Source organism: Colobus angolensis, unplaced genomic scaffold, assembly GCF_000951035.1.
Source record: "Colobus angolensis palliatus isolate OR3802 unplaced genomic scaffold, Cang.pa_1.0 Scaffold7, whole genome shotgun sequence".
NCBI lineage: Eukaryota > Metazoa > Chordata > Mammalia > Primates > Cercopithecidae > Colobus > Colobus angolensis.
This window is the reverse complement of record NW_012120709.1, coordinates 8883640-8893962: the sequence shown is the minus strand read 5'-3', so window position 1 is coordinate 8893962 and position 10323 is coordinate 8883640.

The window sequence follows — 10323 nt, the reverse complement described above, 5'->3', positions numbered from 1 at the left end:
AAAAAAATGGGCTGTTAAAAGATGGTCCAATCCATGGGCCATATATGCTAGGTTTGCTGCCTCTGCCAACCAGAAGTAAAGGGATTGGACTGATTCCAGGGTTGAAAAGGAGTGGTCCCTGGGTGAAAGTTAATCTAAAGGTATATTTTGGGTTTTTTTTCTTTTTCTTTTTTTTTTTTTGCGTGTGTTTGACCACACAGTAGTGTTCTTTTAAAAATGTATTCGTTTTAATTAGTTGATACTTACAAGTCAGGGTTCTCATGCAGTGTTAACATTTTCTGACATCTCTTGAAAAATCAGACAATTCCGTCACGATCAATTAGAGCTGAGTGACAATTGCCCCGCTCAGCATGGCCATGGCTCTCCAGCTGACTGCAAGTCACCACTTCTCCCTTATCACCACCCTGACCCGAAGGCTGACGCTTGGACACTTGGTTTGCCATGAACTACTGTACAAGTTGAAGGTGTTCCCAACTTGTTCTGTGCTCACTTGAGGCTCAGGGAGGCCATATAATTTCCCCCAGGTTACTCAACCAGCGAAACTGAAACCACCATCTCAGATCTTCTGAGGTAGGATTCCCAGGTTCTTTCCAATGCACTACCTGCCTATCGCATGCACGCACACGCGTGTGCATGTGTGTGTGTGTGTGTGCGTGTGTTAAAGAGACAGTACCACCACATAGCACATGTCAATGCAACAGCAAGAGGTATACATAGAAGACTTGGTCTCGGAACATTGAGAAGATTTTATTTTTCATAGGAATCTTTGCTGGATCAAGTTACGAGCCATATTTTTCTGAGTCCTCTATCCCTCGCTCCCTCCATTTTTCCTCCCCTCCCCTTCTCCTTCTTTCAACAAGCACATGTCCCTAGCCGCTTTATTGGGCACCTATAATATATCAGGCACTGCCTAATCACTATAACATTCACTCTGCTAACATCCCTGCACTTACATCTTCTCAATTCTATGCACAGTTCTCAAACTGCATGTTGAGACAACCTGAGCTGCAAATATGAACTCACAGAATACTTCAAATTTTCAAGGGAAATACAGTGACACTCGATGTTTGCTCGACACTTCACAAACTGCTCGAAATAGTTCACAATTTCAATAGTTAGGTCACGCTATATTCCATTAGATATCACTGAGTTTTGCAAAGCTGGGTTTTCTGCTGTTGCTGTAATAAAAAGCAAACACTGTACGGCCGGGCGCGGTGGCTCACGCCTGTAATCCCAGCACTTTGGGAGGCCGAGGAGGGCAGATCACAAGATCAGAAGTTCGAGACCAGCCTGGCCAACACAATGAAACCCCGTCTCTACTAAAAATTGTCTGGTCATGGTGGCGGACACCTGTAATCCCAGCTACTGAGGAGGTTGAGGCAGGAGAATCGCTGGAACTCAGAAGGCAGAGGTTGCAGTGAGCCGAGATATGCGCCACTGCACTCCAACCCAGGTGACAGTGCAAGACTCCATCTCAAAAAAAAATAAAAAATAAATAAAAAAAGCAAACACTGAATGAAAGTCAATTGACCTTATTCCAAAAATCAAGAAATTGTACGGTACCCAAAAGGCACGCAAATTCCATCCATAAGGAATTGTGACTATTTAAGAATAGAATTAAATTTTATGTTTTCTTTCAATTTATGGCTATTCTTTTTTTAATAGCTACCAAGTTGTTGGAACATACTTAATAAGTTAACTTAGACCTAACTAAATAAACAGGACTGTTAATAAACAGGATTGTTGGTCATTTCTTCTGGCCTAAGGGTACTATGAAAAAAAATCACTAAGACCTGGGAGGCTAGAAACAAGAAAGTTTTAGATCTTCTATATTAACACATTTTTCAGGCAAGAAATTAGGCTCAAGGAAGCTAAATACCCTACCCATATCTAAATTTTGAGATTTCAATCCAGAGATTCCTTATTTCAAAGTCCATGTTGTTTCTGCCACCCTACGTTGCCTCCTGCATGTCAGACAACAAACCAGTTCTGTGAACACAAGCCAGGGTCAGGATCAGTCACTGCCTCAAGGGACTCATAAATGTGGTCAAGTGCGTCGTGGGTGCTGCACTAACACTTCCAGCATCATGCTACCCACCCACATTATTTATAACCAACCAGGAACTTCAATTCTGCTTCCCCAGTTCTCTGTCTGGCTCATAAGCATACTCCAAATGCAGGTCCCTGAGGAAAAAAAATGTCCCTTATACAAAACAACTCTGTTAATAATGTACGGCAATGTGACATCATTTTAGGCAATCTGTGAGGAGGCTACACATGCAGGTGGGGGAAGTTCAGTCAATGAAGCAGGTCCTGAAAAAGAAGAACTGGTGGAGTTTTGTATTTACCAAGCGGAATGCTTCTAATGGTACAAACACCTTAGGAAATTCTCAGACTGGAATGACTAGTATGTAACGTGGTGTCAGACTTCCTTCCAAGGAATATATAAAACATTAGAGAATTCTTTCCTTCACTACAAATGGATACAACTTCTTCAAAACAAGAAAGTAGGCAAAAGAAAATCCTGATGGCAAAAGTATTGAATCTATTATTAAATGCCACCAAAAAAAATGTAGTGGCATGCTGTATAATTTAATCATGATTTACATTAAGAGGAAAAAGACCAAAAATAATCAAATGCAAATTATTAACAAAAATCCCAGCACTTTGGGAGGCCGAGGCAGGCGGATCATGAGGTCAGGAGATCAAGACCATCCTGGCTAACACGGTGAAACCCCATCTCTACTAAAAATACAAAAAATTAGCTGGGCGTGTTGGCGGGCGTCTGTAGTCCCAGCTACTTGGGAGACTGAAGCAGGAGAATGGTGTGAACCCAGGGGGTGGAGCTTGCAGTGAGCCAAGATTGCACCACCGTACTCCAGCCTGGGAGACAGAACAAGACTCTGTCTCAAAAAAAAAAAAAAAGAAAAAATCATCAACAACAAAAAAAAAAACTATTGAGTTTAAGGAAAGGTAGGAGACTCTTCATACGACCAAGTAGCCAAAATTCTCACGTCGCCTATGTCTTTTGCGCCAATACCTCTTCCCCAGCCCATACTTTCAGCCCTGTGGGAGTTCCCTATGACTAATGTAGTGTAGAAAAAATATTATTCCCTCTAGCCTCCTAGGTTCACTGGCTGAGGCTCTAAAAATTAGACCAACAAAGACAAATTCACAGGAAAAAGACAAACAAATGTTGATTCACACGTGTTTACACAAAGCAGTATTCAGTGATGAGTAGCTCAAAGCAGTAGTAAGAACTTGGATTTAGATAGCATCTTAACAGAAGAACAACAAATTTGTAGAAAAGTGACAAAACAAAGGAAAAGGACTTTGAGTTTCTACAGCTGCAAATTACGTGAAGGGAAATGCACAGGGGAACTAACTAATGGAAGATAAGAGCTAGCTTACAAGTTTATGTCACACTTTTAGGCAAATAGGGAAAAGACAGAGGGCTTTTCTTGTTATCTGCTTCTTCTCCGTTGCCTTCAGCTCAATATGATCCTTATGCCAAAGTGGCATGTTTTGGGGTGGCATATTCTGCTGTCCCTCATTCACTAACTTCACTAAATAGGAAGAAAAAGTTCACACCTGGCTGACTGAAAATAGACTACTGCTGCGCTTTTGCCTCACACAGGGGGACTGTGAAAGGTGGTGGGAAAGAGTACTGCTTCCAGTAAGCAGAGTGCTGAGTACATTTGGTGTTGATGATGAGGATGATAAGCAGTCTCCAACCAGGCATGGCAGGGGAAGTGAAGTGATCATAGGTAAGAGTGCATGTAGATTACCGGGTAGTCACAAGTTGCTGAGCTGGTTTGTCACATTCTGGATGAAACAAGATACCAAGATTATAAAATCAGAGACAAAGATGTTTGGGAAAGTAGCGCCTGAATGAATTTATGGAATTTTAAGCATAAAATGTGTGGATCTTTTTGTCTCAGATCGATGCCCCAAACAGAACATCTCCTGAGAAGGAAGCACTGAACACCTGTGTGGATAGCATGAGGCATCTGGGGGTCAGCCGGCCTGTGTCCTTGTCTACCCAAGGAACAATACTGAGCCCACAAACTGCATGGCCATGGTAATAGGCTTGGAGGCATCTCATGAGCCCTGCTACAGTTGACCTGCTGCTGCTGGAGGTCTGCCTTGGCAGCACTAAGGATTGAATCTAAACCCTCAATATGGTACCATCCTTCAATGGCACCAACCAATCACTTGGTTACATGTTAATTAAATCAGCAATTCATGCTTACTAGGACTGACAGGGATTACAGGCATGGGTCTGCCTTCATTGCCCTTGGTGCATCAGTCACAGAGACACTGCTAAATGTTTAAATCCTCTCTATATTTCTTTACCTCAGCAAATACCTTTATCATTGTGCAGACCACATTGCCTTCCAGTTTTGTATGTCTGTTTCAACTTCTTCTTGAGAGTAAATTCCAGGTCTTATTCTTCATGAGTTCCCCACTCCTACCACAGGGCCAGACCACATAGCATAAGCTTTATAGATATTTGGTAAGTAAACGAAAGAATAACATGCAGCTGGACACAATGGCCAATGCCTTTAATCCCAGTGTTTTGGGAGGCCAAGGTGGGAGGGTCATTTGAGGTCAAGAGTTCAAGACCAGTCTGGGCAACATAGTAAGACTGTTTTTACAAAAAAAAAAACAAACAAACAAACCAAAAAAACCCAAAATAAATAAATGATAGGACAGTCCCAATTTATTCTGTTTTTACAAAAAAAAAAAAAAAAAAGCTAATTTTGTGGCATGTGCCTGTACTTCCAACTACTTGGGAGGATCCCTTGAGCGCAGGAGTTTGAGGCTGCAGGAAGCCAAGCCTGCAGCACTGCACTCCATCCTGGTGACAGAGTAAGATGCTGTCTTAAGAAGAAAGAGAACAGGGAGGGAGGGAGGGAGGGAAGGAAGGAAGGAAGGAAGGAAGGAAGGAAGGAAGGAAGGAAGGAAGGAAGGAAGGACGGACAAAGAGAGAGAGAAAGAAAGAAAGAGAAAGAGAAAACTCATGCAAACACCCAAATAAGGGATACTAAGAGCTATCAGTAGGGCAGTAGCAGTGGGCTTGGAGAATCCTCTGTCCTTTGACTCTGAGGGCATGCCCCCTCACAGTTACCACACCAAGAGTGGGGGAGCCTTTCACAACTATAATGGGCTCAGGATACAGGGAGAATCAGAACAGGTAGCAATTTGGTTGGCAAAACCATTTTGTTGTATATTCATTATTAATAGCCATGATTATCACAATGACGCAAAAACCTAGTGTTAGAAATCTCTTCAGGGCGCGATGGCTCATGCCTGTAAACCCAGCATTTTGGGAGGCCGAGGCGGGTGGATCACCTGAGGTCAGGAGATCAAGACCAGTGTGGCCAACATGGTGAAACTCCATCTCTACTAACAATACAAAAATTAGCTGGGCATGGTGGCATGTGCCTGTAATCTCAGCTACTAGGGAGGCTGATACAGGAGAATCACTTGGACCCAGGAGGTGAAGGTTGCAGTGAGCCAAGATCATGCCACTGCACTCCAGCCCAGGCAACAAGAGCAAAACTGCATCTCAAAAAAGAAAAAAAGAAAGAAAATCTGTCATTCTGTCATGTGTCTCTATAGTCCTAGCACCTGGCATGAGACATATACTAACTATATGTTTGTAGAATGAATGAAAAATGTCTGAATTACTGAATGAGAAGTAACATGGAATATTGAAAGGAATGTGAGCTTAACAGAGAAGAAGACTTGGATTCACACCCAAGCTCTACATGTGTTAACTACATAACTTTAAATAGATATAATCATAACCTCCTGTATCACACAGAACTTATTTGGTTGAAAGTGTCAGAAAACCAGCCCAAACTATCTCAATCAATAATGAACTAAAACTGTGGGAAATTTTATTGACTTTCGTAATTCGGAAATCCACGTAGTGTAACTTCCATTAGGTCTGATTGAAAAAAGGGATTCAAATTCTACTACTGGAAATCTAATGACCTCTGCTTGGTTTTATTTGCACACAGATTTCCTCCAGGTGCTAACAAGATGGCCAGTATGTGTTCCAAGTTTGTGTAGTCCTTATAACTCACATTGCAGAAAAAGAGCAAGACTGGCCAGGCAGAGTGGCTCATGCCTGTAATCCCAACACTTTCGGAGGCCAAAGTGGGAAGGTCGCTTGAACTCAGGAGTTGCACATCAGCTGGGCAACATGGTGAAACCCCATCTCAACTAAAAATACAAAAATTAGCTGGGAGTAGTGGCGTGCGCCGACAATCCCAGCTATTCAAGAGGGTGACGTAAAAGGATTGCTTAGCCCTGGGAGGTTGAGACTGCAGTGAGTTGTGATCACACCACCGTACTCCAGCTTGAGTAACAGAGAAAGACCCTGTCTCAAAAAAAAAGAACGCGACCTTCTCTCAGCCATTGTCTACATCAACCCTGGAAACAAATACTGTATGTATCACCCATGGGGCAGAGATGATATGAGACAGCTCCTGCCTCAAGGATTTCAGCGTCTAGACAGATGTGCTAGGGTGTAATTTGTGCTATAGTGAGAGACATGCAAACACTGAAACATGAATAATATTTCCTTGGGACATGGGAGTGATTCAAGAGGGAGCAACATCTAACACGTTGTAAAAGACAAATGAGATTCTCCAGACAGTTAATTTTTCTGGTTAGGGTGCAGTGGGTAGGGAACTCAGGAAGGAGAGTAGGAAAGGCACAGTGTGGCAAGTTCAAGAAATCAGATGTAGCTTGGTGTAATTAAAGCATTAAGTGGGAAGAAGTGACAGAAAATGAGGCTGGAGAGGTAAATGGTTATCAGGTCCTAAAACTCCTTTAATGCCACATTAAAATAATTGTGTCTTTATTATTAGGTTTCAGCTTCACAAATTTAGGTCACTTATACCTTCAAGGGTGAATGGGAGGTAGAAGAAGGGTGGGTAGGCAGGGTCACAGAAAAGTGGGTCAGACCCTTAACCAAAAGTGTTTAAGAGCATAGAAGTGATTAAGTCTAGATTTCTAGACTCAAGCATCAGATTTTGTTGAGTTTTAAATCCCAGCTCCAATATTTAGGAGCTCATGAGACCTTGAGCAAGTTGCTAAACCTCTCTGTGCCTTGGTTTCCTCATCTGTAAAACTGAGATTAACAACAATAGCTACCTCCTAGGATTGCAAAGATTAAATACTTATAAAGCATTAGACCACTGCCTCAAAACAAAGTTCCTGAAGTATCTGTTAATTCTTTTATTGTGTTTTTGCTTAAAGATTTAGTAATAGAAGTCTTTTTATAGAAGACTATATTAGAAGATAGACTATAATAGAAGATATTATTAATTAAAATGTAAAATTGGCATGAATTATTAAAAATGAAACATAAGATATCAAAGAACTTTCCCCACCTATGGAGAGATACTTCATGCCACACCCTTAGGATAGCCAAGGGCGCCTGAGAGGTTTGAGAAGAACAATTATAATCAATAAAAAATTAGTAACAAGACCCTCATCATGTAATAAAGGCCAAGAGACAGACTAGGCATTGGCAAAGTAGAGGGTAACTAAATGAAAAAAGTAGGGAGACAGGAGCAGTCAGAAAGAGCTCTCTTTCTCCAAAATGTCTCTTATGTATTTCCTGATACTTGAAATCTCTTGAAAAGGAGATGACCAACCTCGGTTATAGACATAGGATTAAAATGTAAGTGGGAGTGTTAATGGAGGCTAACGATCTCGCTGAGGCATACATAACCTCTATAGATCCTAAGAGCTGATGAGGGAGAGTGAGTCTTGGGGAGCTTGGAAATTGAAGAGAGAGTAGGGATAATAAACTTCAAGGAATGACTAGGATACGACATAGTGTTAGACTTCCTTCTGAGGAATATCATTCAGTTCAAAAAATATTTTAATTTCCATCATGATTTCATTGTTGATGCAACAATCATTCAGGGGCAGGTTATTTAATGTCCAGGTATTTGCATGGTTTTGAGGGCTCCTTTTGGAGTTGATTTCCAATTTTATTCCACTGTGGTCTGAGAGAGTACTTGATATAATTTCAATTTTCTTAAATTTACTGAGACTTGTTTTGTGGCCTATCAGATGGTCTATCTTGGAGAATGTTCCATGTTGCTGAATAGAATGTATATTCTGCAGTTGTTGGCTAGAATGTTCCATAAATATCTGTTAAGTTTGTTTGTTGTAAGGTATACTTTAAGTTTATTGTTTCTTTGTTGTCTTTCTGTCTTGATGACCTGTCTAGTGCTGTCAGTGGAGTATTAAAGTCCCCACTATTATTGCGTTGCCATGTATCTCATTTCTTAGGTCTAGTAGTAATTGTTGCATAAATTTGGGAGCTCCAATGTTAGGTGCATATATATATAGAATTGTGGTATTTTCCTGTTGGACTAGTCTTTTTGTCATTATATAATGTCCCTCTTTGTCTTTTTTAACTGCTGTCACTTTAAAGTTTGCTCTGTCTGATATAAGAATAATTACTCCTGCTTGCTTTTGGTGTCCATTTCCATGGAATTTCTTTTTCCACCCCTTTAACTTTATGTGAGTCCTTATGTGTTAGGTGAGTCTCTGAAAACAGCAGAAACTTGGTTGGTGAATTCTTATGCTTTCTGTGTCTTTTAAGTGGAACATTTAGGCCATTTAGAGTCAATGTTGGTATTGAGATATGAGGTACTGCTCTATTCATTGTGCTATTTGTTGCCTGAATATCTTGATTTTTTTTTTTCATTGTGATATTCCTCTATAGGTCCTGTTAGATTTATCCTTTAAGGAGGTTCTATTTTGGTGTGTTTCCAGGATTTGTTTCAAGATTTAGAGCTCCTTTTAGCAGTTCTTGTAGTGCTGGCTTGGCAGTGGCGGATTCTCTCAGTATTTGTTTGTCTAGAAAAGACTGTATCTTTCATTTATGAAGCTTAGTTTCACTGGATACAAAATTCTTGGCTGATAATTGTTTTGTTTAAGGAGACTAAAAATAGGACCCCAATCCCTTCTAGTTTATAAAGTTCCTGCTGAGAAATGTGCTGTTAATCTGATAGATTTTCCTTTACAGGTTAACTGATGCTTTTCCCTCACAGCTCTTAAGATTCTTTCCTTTGTTTTGACTTTAGATAACCTGATGACTATGTGCCTAGGCAATGATCTTTTTGTGATGAACTTCCCAGGTGTTCTTTGAGCTTCTTGTATTTGGTGTCTGGATCTCTAGCAAGGCCAGGGAAGTCTTCCTTGATTACTCCTTCAAATATGTTTTCCACACTTTTAGATTTCTCTTCTTCCTTGGGAACACCAGTAATTCTTAGGTTTGGATGTTTAACATAGTCCCATACTTCTTGGAGGCTTTGTTCATTTTTTTTTTTTTTTAATTTTCTTTGTCTTTGATAGATTGAGTTAATTCAAAAGCCTTGTCTTCAAGGTCTAAAGTTCTTTCTTCTGCTTGTTTGATTCTATGCATTTTTCTAAGTGTGTCCTTGATTGCCAGTTTTGACTGTTTTTTATTTATGCTATTTCACTGAGGAATTTTCCTTTCATATCCTGTATCATGTTTTTGATTTCTTTAATTTAGACTTTACCTTTCTCTGGTGCCTCCTTGATTAGCTTAATAATTGACCTTCTGAATTATTTTTCTGGCAATTCAGAGATTTCACCTTGGTTTAGATCCATTTTTGGTGAGCTGGTATGTGTTTGGACGAACGGAGGCAGGATGGCGCACTTCCGGGTTCTTCATCCCCCCAATTTCCCGTGCGCGCGAAAATGCAGCCTGCGCCCAGGGAGGGTGCAGACCAACTGGGCATGCGCCAGGTGACGTCAATCCGAAGAGACCAAGATTTACCTGGTCGCACCTGCGGAACGCCCCCCGACATGCCCGTGCCCCGCCTATTGCCCTCCCACTCCTAGAAAAGCCGCTCTTGGCCAGTGAGCCACGCGGCCTTCCTGAGTCTCTCACTCCTGTCGGGATGTCGGGACTGCAGGAACTCCGTCCGAGAGCCCCACCGGGGGACTCTGCCAGCCTTCTTTGCCGGAGGCCGACAGACCTCTTCCCCACACCTTAAGTGACCAAAATAAATTTGCAGTTTTGCTCCTACACTTGCCTACCCGCTGGTTCCTTTGTACGCGCTCTGGTGGTCTTAGAAAAACAAATCAGTTGGTGCCGAACCCGGGAGGAGACCCCTCCTCGGGGCCCCCAGGGTCCGGGGAGCCTCCTCCTCCTCGTTCCATGCCGCAGATGGACCAGGACCTGAGACCCGCTTCCCTCACTCTCACGGCCTCTCTGGGGTAAGTGCCCTTGTCTCCTCTTTACCTCCCTCGGCCAGA